We start from the raw sequence: 19,231 nt of genomic DNA on the forward strand, positions 1-19,231 counted from the left end.
CACCCAAGGGGGAAGGGACAGCTCAGTGGTTTGAGCATTGGCCTGTTAAACCCAGGGTTGTGAGTTCAATCCTTGAGGGGGCAATTTAGGGATGTGGGGCAAAAATCTGTCTGGGGATTGATTCTGCTTTGAGCAGGGGGTTGGACTAGATGATCTCCTGAGGTCTCTTCCCACCCTGATATTCTGTGATCTATTTTAAGCATCTCTCTTTAGCCATTGCTCTCAAAAAATGTCAGTTTCAAAAGAGATTAGGTGGGGAGTGAGAGAAGAAAGAGAGAGAAATTGCTTGTGCTTTATAATGTTTATATCTAAATAGCGAGGAAAGAGATGCAGAAAGGTTGCCTTCTCAGGAGGAAAGCCATGTTTGCAAGTGAGTGATCTTTTATAAATCAGGAGTAGGATTGGCTTTCCCCTGAATAAGAGCATGATATACCCTGCAGGCTTGGCTTTGTGAGGGTTTGGCTGGGAGAACTCAAGCCGTTTCCCACCTGCTGGAGTGGGAAGTTTACCTCTCAGAATCTCTTTGCAACTTGTGTTTCTTAGTGACTCCCAACACACTCTTAGACATGTGGGATAAAATTTTCAGTACCATGTAAACGAAATCAGCTTAAGTTTCTCTTTTTTCAAAAGCACCAAAGCCACTTAGGCACTCTTGAAAATTTTACTCTAGCTAGTCCAGTAGTGGAGAAAGAAAGTCCTGTGTAGGCTGATAAGTGAATACCTGTCCCATCAATAATAACCCAATTCAGCGGATCCAATTTTGTAAGGCGATTAGGTGCTCGGTAGCTGTTTTTAGTGCTTGGTGACTTCACTCCTTTTGAAGAGCTTTAGTCCCCTCAAGGTCTCCTGAGATCCAACTTTGTGTGTGTGTGTGTGTGTGTGTGTGTGTGTGTGTGTGTGTGTGTTGTTTGTGTGCTGATCTCCATCTTTCTAAGCACCCAAATCTGCAACACTAGCACCAAATTTAACACTGTCCCCTCTAGAGAAAATATTCTGATCTGGCTGGCTCCAGCAGGGGGACTGATTTCTCAGTTCTACAAGGCTTTGATCCAAACTGAGATCGTGGTGTAGGAGAAGGCAAAAGTTTGAGGAGGTCTTAGTGGGTTGTTGTAGAGAAGGACACCTGGGGAAGAAGAAGAAAGGGAATAAAACATACTTCTAATACAACTGATGTTTGAGAGACTTAACACAAAATAATTCCTCGGCTTTTTTTCCCCTGCCACAAAGAACAAATATTTCCTGACGCGTAGCCTGAATGTTGTAAAGGTAGGACAGGCCACGCAAACTGGACCCCATGAGCAGTTCTGTCCCTTTGGTGGAGGTGATTTTGTTTGTCATTCTGTTTTAGCATTGTGGTGCCTCTTGATCCCCTGCCTTTGTTACTTAAGGACTTGACATCTGTTAAGGACTTGCCACCTGCAATCTAGAATGGCCTATGTTTGAACAATGAAATACGTCTATTCACTGGATCCAGGATAAACTCACTTTATGGAGATCTGTGCTACAAAAATGCTCTGCTAATGACAAAAATGAAACCCTGGGTTGTGGAGATAGAGACCGCTTTGGGGCTCCTTCCCTAACAGGTCAAAAAGAGAATGATAGAGTCAGACCTAGATAAAATAGTATTGAAATTTACTTGGTGCACACTTTATGGTAATGGTAATGGTGAGGTGTGGTTCTTGGCTGTAGAATGACTAAAGGGAAGTGATGAGGGGTTGTTTGGAGTACCTTCCCTGCCTGTCTGCTCTTGTGAGCATTTGTTTTATTGTCAAAGGGGAAAAGCCTTGTCTCTTAATTCTTGTGTGTTAGTTTCTGTAACTGATAATTCACCAACAAAATAAATACCATAAATGTTAACTTCATTTGGCCTGTTCATACATATTCTTGAACCTATAATAATATTTTATGCATACATAGAGAAATGTTGTTTTCACCTGGAAGAGATGTTACTGAGTCCGTATGAGGACCAATATGAAAATTCCAAGCATATCTTTTTAACAAAAAATTATTACCTGAACTAGGATGTGAAATTTCAGGTGGGTTGGTTTGATTTTGTATAAATTGGCATCTGGTGGGATGTCAAATTTGCGCTTGTCATGAGAAGCTAGCTTCAATAATTGTTGAAAGGATGACGTTCCTCTCCATAATATAGCTTGCTTCATTTTTCTTGAAGGAGGTGCTGGTACAAAATACAACCCTAATCCTGCAGACACATTCACATATGTTAAACTTTGTGTGCATGAATTGTCTCAGTAACTGAAGTGGAACTATTCACATATGTAAAATTAAGAATGTATGTATGTATTTGCAGGATTGAGGCCTTAGAAAGTAAGGAAAATAAAATAATCAGTGAAATATTAATAGGACAAATATGCAGTGTGCCTTTTATAGAAAAAAATATTGAACAGAAAAAGCAACCAGTATTATAATTACACTAATAAGGGGGAGAATTAAGAAGACTTAACAGCTTAGATACATTTTTGTGTTTCCTTGTGTTTGGTATTGTATTCACTATAGGTGTTACTTCTAATAGTGGTAGTTTTTCCCCCGTGATGAGATGCCCCTATGATTTATTAAAGCATTTATTATCCGGGATTATGCATTTTTTCCAACTTTCAGCCAAAACCTAAAGAGAGAGAACTGTAAATAGGATTACATAGTACGGAAGCAATGAATTTTACACCCTTCGTGTTTCCTTTTGATCATGCAGTAGCATTGTATGAAAGGGAATCTCTCTTCTGTGCTCATCAGATTTCATGGGTCCTTTCTTGTCCATGATGCAAAATATCCAGGACCAGTAAACTAAATCCTGAACTTCTCTTCATTGCTGAATTTTAATTTTAATTTTTTTTCAGTTGTCCATATTTTCCCTCTGTGACAGAACACTAATCTTGTTCTTTCTTATGGCACTTAATTCCCTCCTCCACTCCCACCGAGACAGGAAAAGCTATTTGATCACTTTTGGTAGGAATCTTTCCTTTGCAACTATACCATCTTCCTAAAGAAGAACTGATGAGACTTCAGAGAAATACTGACTACATTTGAATATATAAATCTCTCTCTCTCTCATTCTGCTGTGGTTTATCTCTGGATAACGTTGAATAATGCTGGTTTCTCTCTCTCTGTGCCCTGCCATTTGTGGATACAAAAGGTCCAGTCTAAAGGCTTGACCCTTCAAATGCTTACACGTATGCATAATCCTGTTGAGTTCTACAGAATTACTCACATAAGTAAAGGTATTCATGAGTCTCTGCAGGCTGGGGGCCTAACAAAAAATTCAGCTAGGACTTGGGAAATGCAGACCCCATTTGAGTGTTTGATGAGACAGATCACTTTCAAAGTTTTAAGTTCTGTTGTTTTTTGATTAAGGGCCACTGCTAAAGTGTGCAAATCCTTTCAAATTAATAGAACTTAAAACAATTCTGATTGGCCAGTTCAGTCAGGCATTCAGGAATGATCTGCATTTCTGAGTCCTCCCTTAACTTATCAGGCTAAGAAGGTGGCTTCCAGTGTGACAATCTTTTAAAATTATACTGAAGAAACTTAGTAATAAAATGGTGATTTATTTTCTCTTTGCAGTTAGCCTCAGTGACTGGGTTATCTATATTACACTGCCTGTTTGCTGTAATGAAATGACTAGCTAGAGCAGGGGTAGGGAAACTTTTTGGGGCGGGGGCCACATCAGGGTTGCGAAACGGTATGGAGGGCCGGGTAGGGAAGGCTGTGCCTCCCCAAACAGCCTGCCCCCTGTCCCCTCTCACTTCCTGGCCCCTGATTGCCCCCCTCAGAGCCCCCAAACCATCCAACCCCCCCTGCTCCTTGTCCCCTGACCGCCCCGTCCCGGGACCCCCTGCCCCAACCGCTCCCCGGGGATCCCATCCCCTATCCACTCCCTCCCATAAGCCTCTTTCGGAATGTGGCCCTGCGAACATGGGCGGAGGACTCAGGAGGAGCAGGGGCAGCCGGAAAGAAGCGGCGGTTTCCCCTTCAAAGCACCGCTTCTCTCCGGCCAGCTGCACGGCTGCCCAGAGCTCCTCCTGAGTCCTCCAGCCTTGTTCCCTGCGCTTCCGCCACCCGCACCACCCAGCTGCTTTCCTGCCCCAACAGTGCAGCCCCTCCCTCCCTGCGGGGGGTGCGCCGGTGCTGAGCTGCCCCGGTGCGGGCCCTGGGGCCCCCTGTTGTTGGGGGGTCCTGTGCCAGGGCACCCTGTGTTCACTTGTAAATCTGCCCCTGAGCTGCCCGGCCAGAGCCAGCCATGCTGCCGCGCTACCGGCACGGTGAGCTGAGGCTGCGGGGGAGGGGAGCCAGCAGGGGAGGGGCTGAGGCCAGCCAGGAGCTCAGGGGGCCAGGCAGGACGGCCTGTGGGCCGTAGTTTGCCTACCTCTGAGCTAGAGTAATCCTTGGCACGTTCACCTCCGAAAACTTTGCAGAACTAGCTCTTAGTTTTCCTTTTAGGTATCATTCCTTCTCATACTTTTTTCTCTTCTTACTCTAGTTCTGACATACCCAAAATAAACCAAACATGCAAACCACTCCTCCTCATGTTCCTCCATGTCTTTTAGGTGTTGACATTTCAAAGGGATGCTGTCAGCTGAAGTTGCACTTCTCTCTGGAAAGTTTTGGGTTTACTTATTATTCTTTCCTAATAAAAATCATACCATTTGCCTCTTTGTGCCTCAGTTTCCTCATAGTAAAAAGAGGATAACTGCACTTTGCCACTTCACAGGGTTGTTGTATGGCTAACTGAGTCTTCATAAGGCACTCGGAGATAGTCTGAGGAAAGGCATTTCAGAAATGCAAAACTGTTATTTAATTCTTTTTACTATTCAGGATGTTTAGGCCAGAGTTCTTAGAATCACTGTCTGGCCTTGCCCACATGCGGAGAATGGGCTGCTTTTGACATCTGTTATTAAAATGGCTTCCTCCAGGCCTTTCTCTAAATGGTTTTAAACAACTGCCCTTCTGGGGTCAGTATGGTCAGACCAGTTCAGCACGTTGTAGGAACGCATTTGAAAGGTTCAGAGAAGAGCCATGAGAATGATTAAAGGATTGTTATAGTGATAGACTCAGAGCTTGACCTATTTAACTTGACAACGAAAAGGTTAAGAAGTGACTTGACTACAGTCTGTAAGTATCTACATGGGGAACAAATATTTCACAATGGGCTCTTCAGTCTAGCAGAGAAAAGTCTAACACGATTCAGTGGCTGGAAGTTGAAGCTATACAAATTCAGACTGGAAATAAAGCATACATTTTTGACAGGGAGGGTAATGAACCATTGGAACAATTTACTAAGGGTCATGGTGGATTCTCCGTCACTGATAATTTTTAAATCAAGGTTGGAAGTTTTTCTAAAAGATTTGCTCTAGGAATTATTTTGGGGAAGCTCTATCCAGGAGGTCTAACTAGATGATCCCAATGGTCCCTTCTTCTATGTATCTAGAACTGTTTGCTATAACTTGTATTGAATCTCTTAGGCGCTCTCTTTGCTGCAGAAAAGATGGGTTCTTTACAGCGGGATAATTAATGCACAATTGCCATCCTGCTGTAAAATCATAGTGGAGGCAAGGCACCTGTAGTTTTTAATGTGGCGTAGCTAGATGGGGTCAACACTTTCAAACATAAATTCCCCTACCTACCCTTCGAGCCACCCACAGTTGATCTTGCCTAGGTTACCTCATGGTAAAACTGCAGAGCCTTGTCTCCATTAGAATTCTACAGTGGGCTGGGTAACGTGCATTAATTATCTCACAGTAAAAACACGCCTTTTTGACAGTAAATACAAAGCCTTAGACTACAAGCTCCTTGGGGTAGTGCGTATGTCTCCCTCTAAGTTTGTATAGAGTCTATGGGTGTTACTGTAATATAAATATTACATATTAAATATTAATGTTGACCCTCTGTGCCCCAGTGGGGCAACTGTTTGCAACAACCATTTGAGAGGTACAGGGGAGCTGTTGTCAAGAATGGCTAATTTTCCTAGTGTACACTCTGCCTCCCGTGACATGCTTCAAATCAGCAGCTCGAAGTATGTTGAGATGTGCACACTTTCTGTGAATACAGCTGCTGTTCTTGACCCATCTGCCAAAAATTCTGGTCCTCAAATACAGCTTGCTGCCGTTTGGCTCTCTGTTCTGCTGGAAATGAGAACAGCATTTTAGCACAGGTTTCAGAGTAGCAGCCGTGTTAGTCTGTATCCGCAAAAAGAACAGGAGTACTTGTGGCACCTTAGAGACTAACATTTTAGCACAGTTTTCCTTAATGCAAAAGAACAACTAACTCCCCTATTAAAGACATGTTCCAGAGTGTGAATAAGCATGGTTTTAAAATGGGCCAGCAATTTCTGAATTTGAACCACCACATAAAAGTATTTGTCACTGTGAAAAATCTCCCTTCAAGAGCATGAAAATTCCTTAAGCAAACATGGCTGTGTGATGCCAAACCTAGTTAATTAAAGACAATGCTTCTTAGGTTTCTTGCCCTCCCCATTCAAACAAAACCTGAATCTTCTGGTGCATCTTTAATTTGAGATGAGTATTTCTGTGGGTACAAGGACTTTCTCTGTGCACAAAAAGTGAAGTTGGTTTCCATGACTATTTCTTGATACCACTTTATAAATTAAATAAGTTTTCCCCTACTCTATTCAATTCTGTTAAACTTGACATTTTAATGACTCTCTTAAACCTCTTTTATTTTTAAGTTAGGGATGTTAAACCAACTGGAAAATGTTCAGTTGGCTGAAGGCCTGTGAACATCCATTCTGCATTTAAAATACCTTGTGAGATGCACAAACAAGAAACTCTCTAGACTGATGTGGAGTGGTGGATATGGGAGAAATGCTTGTGTATGTATTACTGCTCCCTACTGGAATGAATGGCTAACTTATCTGTGTGAGAGGGTGGGGTCAATCTCTAGTGGCCGCAGTCTACAGCTGAGAAAAGCCCTAATACTACAGCAGTTCATGGAGGTTAGAGGACAGATGTCTGTTTTTTTTTTTTAATTATTATTATTATTTTTTGCAGCCATAAATTCCAGGTCCTATTGCCTGGTTTGTATGCCTGAGGCTTAGCTAATGACCATGGTGAGAGGGAATTTGCAGTGTAAGGGGATCCATAACTACAAACCCAGGGGGGAAAGAACAAACAAGATTTTACTACTCATTTAAATAAAAAATAAAAAAAACCCTAAACCTCTCTCTTTTGGACAAATTGTTTTAAAATATGTGGCTCCCTGTAACAGGGTGCAACTCGCCATTGCAGCACCTCCTCCTGGCTCTTTTGGAAATTAGCTGTGTGCCCTCTTCTGGTAGTGTCTCGCCCACCGTCACCTCTGCTCCTGTACCCACGTTACTCCCAGGACTGTGGCATCCTCTTCATGACACTGCCCTCTGGCTGTGCTACACTCTGTGTTCTCCCCTTCTGGGGGACCTGTAATCTCCTGTCCGGCCACTCCCTTCAGTGGCAAACTGCAGTCCACAGTCTAGCCACTTCCCACCTGTTTCCAGCACCCTCCTTGCCCTTGCATCAGGGCCTCAGTCTGCAACCCCCAACAGCCAGCCAGGAGCTGTCTCTTGCTCCCTTGGCCCCTGTTGGCAGCATTGCTCTGTCCAGGGTGCTGGCAGTTCTCCCAGCCCGTCAGGGACCCAGTCCTTCCTCCCTGGATTCCCAACAGAGAACTGCCCTCGTCTACCCTGCAGCTCCCTTTTTATATGGACCTACTTTGCCCCGATTGGCTGCCTCCTGCACAGCCTCCTATGGCTACTTTTAACCTCTTTTCTGCCAATGTGGGGGCAGATGCCCGATCACACTCGCGAAGGGGACTCCCAACTGAATTATAGGGAGCCTAATTCCAGTGCTAGCTAGTGACAGTATTGTTCTTCTTCACGACCTGCTTGCTGCCAAGAGCAATGTTCGTGAGACACCCTGTATGAGCACCCTGTATTTTTCAGTTAGAAGTTACCCTTTCAGGAGCCATATCACGATATTGTTCAGATTCTGGAAGCTGAGACATGATGGAACACAATTGTTAATTCATTACAGTGGCATTTTAACTTTACAAATTAAATTGAGGGAGTTGTGTCCCAGTGGGGCTCCTTCTCTGTGCTGCTGGGGGCATCAAACTGGTTATTGTTGCTTCTATGGAAACTGACACGCTCTTGGTACTCATAAGTATCTTAGATGCTTATTTGCTGTTTTGCTTATCTGTGTGTCCACCTCTGGGGGCAAATATTCGGTGTATTAAATACATGTTCCAGCTATCTAACTAGTTGCAGTCCTCTGAGGGGCTCTAGGTTGACTGGCTCCAATTAGACCCCGCTACCTGCTCCCTGACGGCATAAAAGGGTCTGAAGAAGATATGGAGGCCCCTCTTCATCAAGCTGCACCTTGTCTCCTCTTTTCTGCATACCATGCCAGTTAGTGACTAAGTGGCATCCTCCTCACAAGGCCTGCAGCACCTTCCCCAGCATAAGAGGGCCCCTGGAGGCTTTTCTCTTAGCAGCTGCTCAAGTATATGAACTTGAGCAAGGACACCAATGCTGTGTGTCCACCAGTGCCAGTGTTTTATGCAATCAATGAACATCAGCTGCAGGCAACTCAGGATACTAACAAAAAGATGAGTATCTGATCCTGCTGGGGACTTTTGCCTCTTGGGGGGACACATTCATGTGAAGGTAATCTGAGGGCAGACGCAATCTGCTCCATCATAGGCAAATTAGCTACAGCCTTTGGGTTCCAAGCAAGCTGTAAATACAGCTTTCAGTTGGGTGAGGTGTGGGCACCTCCCTTGCAAAGTAATGCTCCAAGAGCTGTGGTTTGTATCTCCAGTTTATTTAGTTAGCTGTATTATAGTGTATTTTCTAAATAGCATATTTTGGAAATGTGACCTAACTGCTGCTTAATTCCTTACGTGCAGTCTCAGCCTTGTAGAAAAGGCGGTATGGTAGCAGCGCTCCAGCGGGAATACCCATAGTTTACCTGAAAGAGACATTTCAAAGCTGGTAATTTCACAGAAGGGGGATGGCAATAGGTCTAATGCTGCCGAGTACAGAAAATATTCTTCACCAAGCATTCTCAAAACTACGATACCCACACAAGGAAATAAAGAATAAAGAAACAAATCAACAGAGCCAGACGTGTACCCAGAAGCCTCCTGCTACAAGACAGGCCCAAAAAAGAAACCAACAGAACTCCACTGGCCATCACCTACAGTCCTCAGCTTAAACCTCTCCAACGCATCATCAGTGATCTACAACCCATCCTGGACAATGATCCCTCGCTTTCACAGACCTTGGGAGGCAGGCCAGTCCTCGCCCACAGACAACCCGCCAACCTTAAGCATATTCTCACCAGCAACCACGCACCGCACCATAACAACTCTAACTCAGGAACCAACCCATGCAACAAACCTCGATGCCAACTCTGCCCACATATCTACACCAGCAACACCATCACAGGACCCAACCAGATCAGCTACAACATCACCAGCTCATTCACCTGCACGTCCACCAATGTTATATATGCCATCATGTGTCAGCAATGCCCCTCTGCTATGTACATTGGCCAAACTGGACAGTCACTACGCAAGAGGATAAATGGACACAAGTTAGATATCAGGAATGGTAATATACAAAAACCTGTAGGAGAACACTTCAACCTCCCTGGCCACACAATAGCAGATGTAAAGGTAGCCATCTTACAGCAAAAAAACTTCAGGACCAGACTCCAAAGAGAAACTGCTGAGCTCCAGTTCATTTGCAAATTTGACACCATCAGATCAGGATTAAACAAAGACTGTGAATGGCTATCCAACTAGAGAAGCAGTTTCTCCTCCCTTGGTGTTCACACCTCAACTGCTAGCAGAGCACCTCACCCTCCCTGATTGAACTAACCTCGTTATCTCCATACTGATTTATACCTGCCTCTGGAAATTTCCATTACTTGCGTCTGATGAAGTGGGCATTCACCCACAAAAGCCTATGCTCCAATACTTCTGTAAGTCTTAAAGGTGCCACAGGGACCCTCTGTTGCTTTTTACAGAAAATATTAGGACAGTTTTACTGTAATTGTGATTGTACATTGTCTGATTTCGATGGTTAAAGGTTCAACAATAAGCAATTATCTTAATAGGCTAATCTGGCAACAGTGTGTGGTTTTTTGTTTTGCCTTTGTGAGGATAGCACTGGCTCATGCTCATGAGTGTTGAGTGGAAGTTACGTTAATAGTAATTGCTAGTAATTTCTTCTCAGCCTCAGGTTAGTGGGTGCACTTAGAAATGTGCCACTGATGGCCCATTTGTTTCTACTTTCCCTCTGGCTACACTGTACTGTCTCCTTTCACCACATACTTCAAGTTGCTTCACAGCTCCCCTTTTCTCCATGGCAACTTAGCTTAGTAGTTCCAGCAGAGGAGAGAATCGGTTTTCTTTTTATTTTGCCTGAACATGGCTTTTGTGTCCAACTGACATGAATGCATCACTCTGCTCTCCTGGTTTTATGGCATGTCATGAAAGAAGTGGTGGCAGCCAACTCATTAAAGATGCCAGAACAGGGGAATGCCTCAGGATTCTTCAAAAATATATCAGACCAACAAATGCTTACTGTGTTCCCCCTGCCCAAGGTAATTTTGCAGTTTCTTTGGAAGCATGGTGATACAGTGGTTCTGTCAGCTTGTAAGGCAAAGGATTAGTCACACACGCTTGTTTTAAAAAGAGAGACTGAAAGTGGATGGTACAGAATAGTTTATTCTTTCTGGGAGAATCCTGATGAGTGCTGCTTGTTCCATTCTGCTATGCAGGAAGTAATCAGACAGCTTTATCTAATTAATTCATACTTAAAAATGCAAGGTGTGCTTATCAAGATCAGGAATAATACATAGAAATACATGGTACTGCTATGAACATAGTATTTTCTAAAATAGATAAGGAAATAGAAATATGGAGAAATACTCTTTATTCACTGTGTATTGATTTGAGAATAAATCCTTTTCTATATTAGAAATTGGGTTAGTTTATATTAAAGACTGGCTTAAGAGCAGAAGTATTTTGTTAGCAACTTTGAGAGCAGGCAGATGTCTGAAAACATCATCTTGCTTGCAAACATTTTCTGTTTTGGTTTTGTTTCTGGCACCTGTCTGATTCTTTAATCACCTTTTTCTTTCCCCCCCTTTCTCCTTTCATCACTGTTGCTGATATTTCCATTGAAAACAGAGTCTTAATTCAGGAAAAGGCTAATAAAAGGAGATCTTCATGCCATACTACTGCTGGGTGCCTCACATGCCAGGAAGACAGTATGTCTGCCCCATTTTTACCTTAGAGATCTTGGCTCTGATATTTATTTACTATGGGTTAGAATATTTCTCCTGTCTTTGAATGCCGTGTGCTCGAGGGAGTCTGACAGAGAGGACATTACGGGGATGCAGTTCAGCAGTCAGCTCTTAGAAACAGCTGTTTTGAATTTTGTTTGAGAATAAAATGTGTCTGATCTTTTAAATAGCAAATGGGCACAGAAATATACTTCATGAGGCACTTCCATCAGATTTATCAGGACTTTGATATAAGCAGCCAGAAAAAGCAATGGTTTGTTTCAGCTCATCTGGGACTGACTGTAATTGTACTGAGTTTGAATGAAATTCAGGCTTTTTCTCTTTGCTCTTTTTTTCCCTTTAAATTGCATTGTTGGAAAATGTAGTTTCTGCTAAATGCTGGCTTTTATTCTGTTTTGGAGAGTCCATATAGGGGTGCATGTTTATAGCAATAAACATGTGGCTTTTTAGTCCAGAATACAAAATGGATTCTTTGCAGGGTAAAAATATTGATCCTTCTCTTCAGCATCTTTACTAAGCAACAAGTCACTAAAAGTAAATAGCGCTAAAAGGGCAGATGGCTGGCTTCCTAAGCAGAGGTTCACAGTCCAGGTTAGTTATCTGTTTGTAGGTTGTTTTAAATTTTGGTTTTAATAGATAAAGAAATGCTTACCTTCTCGCAGTGCCAATTAACTGTGTTGCTCTGCACTTCAATATATCTGCATTTGTTGGGCTGGATTTGGAATGTGTGTGTTGTGCTGTGAAAGACTTTCTTTTCTCTGAGGCTGAAACACTGTGTATGAATGCAAGAGACAGACATGTAGGATCTTTATATTGACAGCATTACTAAACTTTTTTGATGTTTAGTTGGTTGCAGTGTGTGTGTGTCTGTCTCTGTGTGTCTGTCTGTCTTACTGGTTGCTTCATGTAAACTGGCAGTTTAAAAAAAATTACTTTTCTGAGCAGTATTTAACAGCAAGTGGAGAATTTAAAGGTCAGATTCTAGACAACAGCTCTGCTTTTGTTATCCTTCATGTTCTCCGCAGGACAAATTTGTGTTCTCTATCTTGTCCAGATTTGCTGTTGTGTAGATTTATTTTTCTTTGTGTTTTTTTTTAAACAGGAATTTTGAAATGGTTGTGGCAGTAATACTGTTCTCAGAATGTATGTATTATACTGTATGTATCATAGGCATTGCTGCTCTCCTACTAGTTACTCAGAGATAGTAGTATTGATTGGAGCATGGAATTTTCATACTGTTGGAAGCAAAAATTATGCTATTACGCTGGAGGCTTTTAAAGGATTCTTTTACAACAATAAATGTATGTGGGCAGTAGTTATCAAAACTCTTTATTAAATATCTGTAAACTATCTGCCAAGCTGTAGGCTAAAAATTCTGCTGGCAGTTTGTTAATATTTCTAACTCTGCTTTCAGCGTAACGGTGTATGGATTGTATGTTCAGAAGCTAATTCCAGAAAGAGACTTCTGTCTGGCAGAGTAGTTTTCAGGACCAAAGAAGTGATTATCTTTTTCCTTTATGGAAGATCATGTGCTATTTATGAAGGTGGTTGTTATTGTTAGGGCTTGGTTTACTGAGAGAGGAAAAAATCAGTTCATAACATCATGAACTTCAGTAGGTAATGTGTTTGTTTTTGTATTCCTGTTTGTTCAGTTCAGCTGGCTAGATGAACCACCTGTTCTTAGAACTGTATGGGCTGCACTCTTAGAACGGTAAAGATGCGATGACATAAATTGCTCTGTGTGACTTTGATTTCATTTTAGTGCGAGTGCAGCTGAAGTGAGTGTTTTTTATTTGCAAGGTGAGCAGTTCTAATGAGAACCGTCTTGTCTTCAGGCTTTAAAGATGTCCCTATGTTTTGTTATGGCAGATAGGTCTGTGGTTTTAAGTGGAGACTTTGTTTTGTAGGGCCCCTGGGTGACAGTGTTGATTAAGAATTTGTTCTTCGTGGTACATTTCTGAATAGTTCTACAAGTTTCTTTTGTTCCAGTTCATGAGCCCTGGAGTTTGATGGGCCTGAACCAAACATCTCTGAACTTTGGGAAATTTCAGATACAGGTTTGCATACAAATTTGGTGGGATTTGGATCAGTCTCTGGTCTGGGCTAGTGCAGGGAAGCTGCTATACCATGTAGCCTGTTTTTTATAGCTGAACCAATTTTGCGATCTAGCTGGAAAGGATTTTTAAAATACATTAATCTTCACACCAAATAATTAATTTTGTAACAAACAATCTCCTTTTGTGTATGTTTCTCTCTGCTAGAAGAGCCTGCATTGTCAGTATAAGGTAGGCCTACCAAACATGAGTACATGGCTAATTATTGGAAACAAAAGTAGAGCATCTTTAATTACTTTGGAACCATTGCTTAGCATTTTTGACAGGTCTCTTGATGTTGTGCAAAAACATTACTTGCTATATCTGAATGTTTAATAGGACACAGGCTTGAACTGAATTCTGCCTTGAGTGGCTCACTTCTTTGCAACTGAACTGTTTTCTCTTTGAAGTTCTGTTCAGTTTTTGGACAAATGAATCCAATCAGTTGCCTTTCCAGAGGCATTCCAATATTTCTTTACTCTCTTGGTCATACCAGTGATGAAGATGTGTGCTCCAGAAGGGCTTACCCAACCTATGGAAAACTCCAGATTTATCAGAAATCTGGAGTTTTCCAGAAAGACGTGGACGTCTTCAGAGAACTATCCACGATGACTCCAAGATCTCTTTCCTGATTAGTTGTAGTTAAGTTAGCCCCTATCATATTGTTGTATAGTTGGGGTTATTTTTTTCCAGTGTGCATTACTTTATATTTATCCACATTAAATTTCATTTGCCATTTTATTGCCCAATCACTTAGTTTTGTGAGATCTTTTTGAAGTTCTTCACAGTCTGCTTTGGTCTTAACTATCTTGAGCAGTTTAGTATCATCTGCAAACTTTGCCACCTCACTGTTTACCCCTTTCTCCAGATCATTTAAGTTGAATAGGATTGGTCCTAGGACTGACCCTTGTTTGTCTTTGTGAATTTTTAGGTTTTTGTGCCTTTATGTAGTGTCTCTCTATTTTCCTTTCCCTCTTTAGTTACAATAGAAACCACATCACTGGCACGAGCGGAGCTTTGTGACTCTCACAACTGCGGAATAAAATTGCTCTGTATAGTCTTTAGTTGGTGAAATACTGGTAGTATATTTGATACCCCAGGGCAGCGTGAGACTGACTTCTTTGTATGTGGACATGCTAATTTTTATATCACCTACTGCCTTAGCAACTAGAAGCTTCAATTATAGAAATTAAAACCATGCAAGGAACCTGCACTGCCCCCAACAAGCATGGGTATGAAACTGAAAAACACCTTGACTGCAACTGTGCCCAGCAAGCCTTGGAAGATGCAACACAACCATCAACCTGACATGTGGGCTGGGGCTGGACCCTTCACCCTTTGCACACATGAGCTGGGGTCCCACTGAAATGTGTAAAGAAGCTGAGAGAGATCAGCACTTTGCAGGGTCTGACCCTAATAGAAAGACTCCTATTGACTTAATGATCTTTGGATTGGAACCTCTATGCATGGCGTTAAACAGCAAATGCATTTTTAAATCAAAGCAGCTGACAACTCATTCCTGCCTCCCTAGTTCAGAGCTCTCCTTGCAGCAGTTGTTGACATTACAAACACTTTGCAGGTCAGTGCAGACGCACTGTCTCCCTGCTCTGTTTATGGGGTTAGTAATGTCACACAACTCCTACAGGAACCCTGAACTTGGATCATGGCAAATCAAAGACCTTTTCAGTTTACCTTTAAAAATGAGGTACTCAGTGTCCTCTGCCTGGCTACTTTGGAGATGTATCTAGAAATGCAGAGTAGCACAGCAATGGTCTCTGTACTGTGTATGAACCTTACCTGCCTTTACTACTGCCTGATTTATCTGGCTCTATGCGCTCTGTTCTGGTCTGATGGCTTATGAGCTTCTTCCTGAGAACTAGACAGAATGGATATTTTAATATTGATTGCCCTATTAGAAAGCAGAACTGCACTTGTTTACAAATTTAAGGAGGTCTTTTATAAGAGCAGCTTGCTATGGTGCGATCTAACAGAAGCATCTGCCACCCTAGCCTTGCCTGACCATCTGAGCGATTAATTGTGGAGACCCCTTAACTCAGGTGTTCTCAAACTGGGGGTCAGGACCCCTCAGGGGGTTGCGAGGTTATTACATGGGGGGGGGGGAGGGTTCGCGAGCTGTCCTCCTCCACCCCAAACCCTGCTTTGCCTCCAGCATTTATAATGGTGTTAAATATATAAAAACGTGTTTTTAATGTATAAGGGGGGCTTGCTGTGTGAAAGGGGTCACCAGTACAAAAGTCTGAGAACACCTGCCTTAACTGCTCCATGGTTCAAGTTGCCTTCAGAGTTTCACTTAAATCAGGGATAAAATTCTGCTACCTTGCACTTTAGGGTTTTCAGTTTAGTCTCTGAATTTAACCCCTGTTCCTAAGGTCAAAGACTTACTAGTTTTGGCAGAGGAATCATTTATACATGAAATCTTTTTGAACTTTTCATTGAGATTATAAATTCTTCTCTTCTGTCTGAACCACAGGCCCTGTGTGTATTTGTGTCAGGACAAACTGGTGGCAGTGTCAAGTTCTGCTGCTGGTTTTGGTTCTCGGATGCTGCTATGCTAATCCCCAGTTCTCCCCAGCACAGAGTCTGAGGGGACAGGGAGGTCTGAGTGGGGCTGTATATGCTGGGAGCTTTGGGAAAGGCAGGATCTGTAAGGTGATGGTTGGGGTGGGAGGAGCAAAATATGAGGTGTGCAGAGACTTGGCTTCCCAGCCTGTTGGGCGTTGTGCCATGGGTACACAAGGTAGATGGGTGTAATCAGTTCTATAGCATGGTCTGGCAGTGCAGTGGAAATGTGTGGTGGAGTAGAGGGATGGGAGGGGGCATGCATGTCTCCACATCTGGGCTTCCTGGGGATTCCCACCATTCCCCACTGGTAGTTCCAGTCAGATGGACTTCCCTTTGGCAAAGCAGAGAGTGACGCTCCCGTGTCTCCCCATCTCCCATTGTTACTCAGGAAAGTGGGAGAAGCCAGTGCAGGGAGATGGGGGTCAGGGTTGGGGCCAAGAAGCTGATCTTGGAGGCTGTGTTTTGAATACAGAAACACCTGGGCAGATAGAAACACACGAGTCCTTATTTATTTTTTGTTAAAAACCAGGCCAGGTGCACATAGTGCATGTGCAAATAGTTGGTTGCACACTCAGACTGACACTACCACAGCAATTACATGCCTAACTTGTTTAAAAATCGTCCTGACATCATCCTGGCTTCTGGGCAGTACCAACCCTGCTCTGAATGTTAATTGAAAAGGCCTGAATTTTTAATATTATGGGGTTTATGGTGCTTAATTTACCCCCACAAAGTGGGTATAACTGTTTTAAAAGTAATAATCTTGTATTTTTTATATTCCCCAAGCATCAGATTTTAGACATCCTAGAAGTGTAAATTGAAATCCCATCTGGGTAATCTCAGCCATTCATCATTTATACATGTGGTATACTATATAGTTCACTGTGTTTTGATTCTTTTGGCTGAGACCTTAAAAACCAAGCTGTAATCTGCACTTCATGGATGCTAGCAATATGCCTGCTTGCTTACTTACCACCCTAAACTTGCCTGCATTTCAGTAGTGAAGAGCTTTGGTTCCTCTGGGAGGAAAGATGCTAGAGAAATGTAAAATATTATCCTTATTGCTCCCTTTTTAACCTGACCTTTGTCCCACTAGACAGAGCAATCGGGCCTAGAGCAGGCTCAGAATAACCTCCAAAGACTATTTTATGGCCTTTCACAAAGAAAATCTGAAAGTGTGTCACAAAGGACATATATAGAGCTTTAAGGTATTAATTACAGCTCTCAACATACCAGTTTTTGGAAAACATGCGCCTTCAACAAATGTGATTATATAAATTGGGACTTTCAAAGTCTAAGAGAATTCGACACCCAAATCCTATTGAAATTCAGTGTGTGGTGGGTGTCTAGCACCATTGGGTTCCTTTGAAAACTTCAGCCATAATCCTTATGAGGGGCACTTCAGAAAACTAGGCTGCTGCTCATTGCAAAGTGATCAGAACAAAATGACATTGTGGGCCATATAATGGTGAATGTGATTTATCTACGTTTTTCTGTTATTGCCAGGCTAAAAAAAAATAGTGTCCCGTCCTGTTAATGAATCATGAGAGCGTACCTTGAAAGTACAGTGCTGGAGTGGATGATATGAAAAAGAACATTATAATTTTTTGTTTAGCTTTTCCTATTTTGTCCCTTCACAGGAGCACCTAAAAATAAGTAATAATTCTGTGATACAGTCTGCTTGTAATCCCATCTGTCCCTATGAAACTGGCAAATACTTGAGGTTCAAAATAAACTTCACGCGCTATCAGCTGAGACCATCAAGCAGAGTAGTTTCCACATATATTTTCTGCTCAAAGGAAAGAGATTGGTCTTTCTCTTAACAAAGGACTCAAGCAGGCTTTAGTGGTGCTTCTGGGAAACAGTAATAGTTGTCCTAAGATTGGCCATTACCTGGTCCATGAGCCACTTTACCTTGAATGTTCCTTTAAAGTTTAAGACTATGTGCTAACTACTTATACTAAACTTATCTGTTCGATCTTATTTTTAGCTGTGACACTATCTTTCCCAGAGCCAAAGAAGAGCTCTGTGTAGCTCAAAAGCTTGTCTGTCTCTCCTACTGAAGTTGGTCCAATAAAAGATATTACCTCACCCACCTTGTCTAATTCCCTTATAAAAGGCTGTTTTCCTCCACTCCCCTTTTGATTCAAATAATTAAGCATTAACAATCTGTGTAAAATACTAATGTACCAGAGGAAACTGCGAGTAGTTGGTCTGTTGGGTGATGTTGTGTACAATGGCAGACTCTTTGGTTCAGCTTGTCTCTAAGCACTGCCCATCAGTGTATTAATAACACAGCTTCTCCATGGTAACAGGCCTCATCTTAAATGATCGGAAAATAGTGATGCTTCCTTCCCAGATGGTAAGTGTTCCCCTGTATTAATCTCTGCCCTGGCATCGTAGCTGCCAGAGTCAGTGGCATGTTGTGATGACCTTGTGAAAGAGACCAGAGCAGCACAGTTAACTGCATTCTCTACTGGGCAGTAGAATAGCAGATCTCCCCTTCTTATGGAGGCCCGGTTTAACAAGTCCATGCTCAGTAGTGGGGGTTGTTTAATGTGAGACTAGTTTGTAGTCTAATGCAGGAAAGTTAGTTTTGAGCTTCCTATGGGACTGGATGGGATTATTAATGAAGGGTCTTTGTGTTTGGTACCACTCACTCTCAAGAACAGTCACCCTGAAGTTGAGGGGGGATTGTTATATAAGTGGTTCTTGGTCTGAGCAAGGGTTTCAGAATTGGGCCCCATGTTGTTATGCGGAAATGCAATTTGGGGTTTGCTCATGAGAGAGAGTTTCCTGCTGAGAGCATTTATAGTTCAGTACCAGCTTCCCAGGGGAGGGGATGCTCTCTGGAGCAGGCTCTTGGCTGTGAAATTCCTATGTCTAGGGCACAGTGCAAGTATCCTCTTGTCATAGCCCAGTTAATGAGAGAGGCTTGTGCTGTGTGGCCTGAAGATTTGATCCCACTTAGGAATGTAGGATAAAAATGAGGGCGGGGTGGAGATGGCCGTCTTGTATGCATGAGAGGGAGCAGCAACAATGCTATATGCACCCGTCTGCTATGGAGATTGGAAGAGAGAAATGGATAGATGGAAACCTTATAAAGTCCAAGATATAATGCAAAACCTGGAAGAACTGAGCAGCAATCCGGGCTTTTAATTGCCTTCACTCTAAACTCTTCTCTGAAGTTTTGCTCTGTATTGACGTGCTAACGCATAGGAAGCCAATGTTGTT

At 42.5% G+C, this 19,231-nt stretch overlaps 1 protein-coding gene across 13 annotated transcripts in view; it reads left to right on the forward strand.

Annotated features, from left to right (window-relative positions):
• Window positions 1–19,231, forward strand: part of PITPNM2 (phosphatidylinositol transfer protein membrane associated 2) — a 200,216-nt gene that overhangs the window by 51,666 nt on the left and 129,319 nt on the right. Inside the window, exon 1 of one of the 13 annotated variants that reach the window (XM_065568713.1) lies at window positions 10,598–10,616. The exons of the other annotated variants lie outside the window; for them this stretch is intronic. The gene's annotated coding sequence lies outside the window, so the exon portion shown is untranslated. Of the gene's footprint in view, window positions 1–10,597; window positions 10,617–19,231 lie in introns of those variants that run through there. 13 annotated transcript variants of the gene reach the window in all.

The sequence above is a fragment of the Chrysemys picta genome, chromosome 15, assembly GCF_011386835.1.
Source record: "Chrysemys picta bellii isolate R12L10 chromosome 15, ASM1138683v2, whole genome shotgun sequence".
Taxonomy (NCBI): Eukaryota; Metazoa; Chordata; order Testudines; family Emydidae; genus Chrysemys; species Chrysemys picta.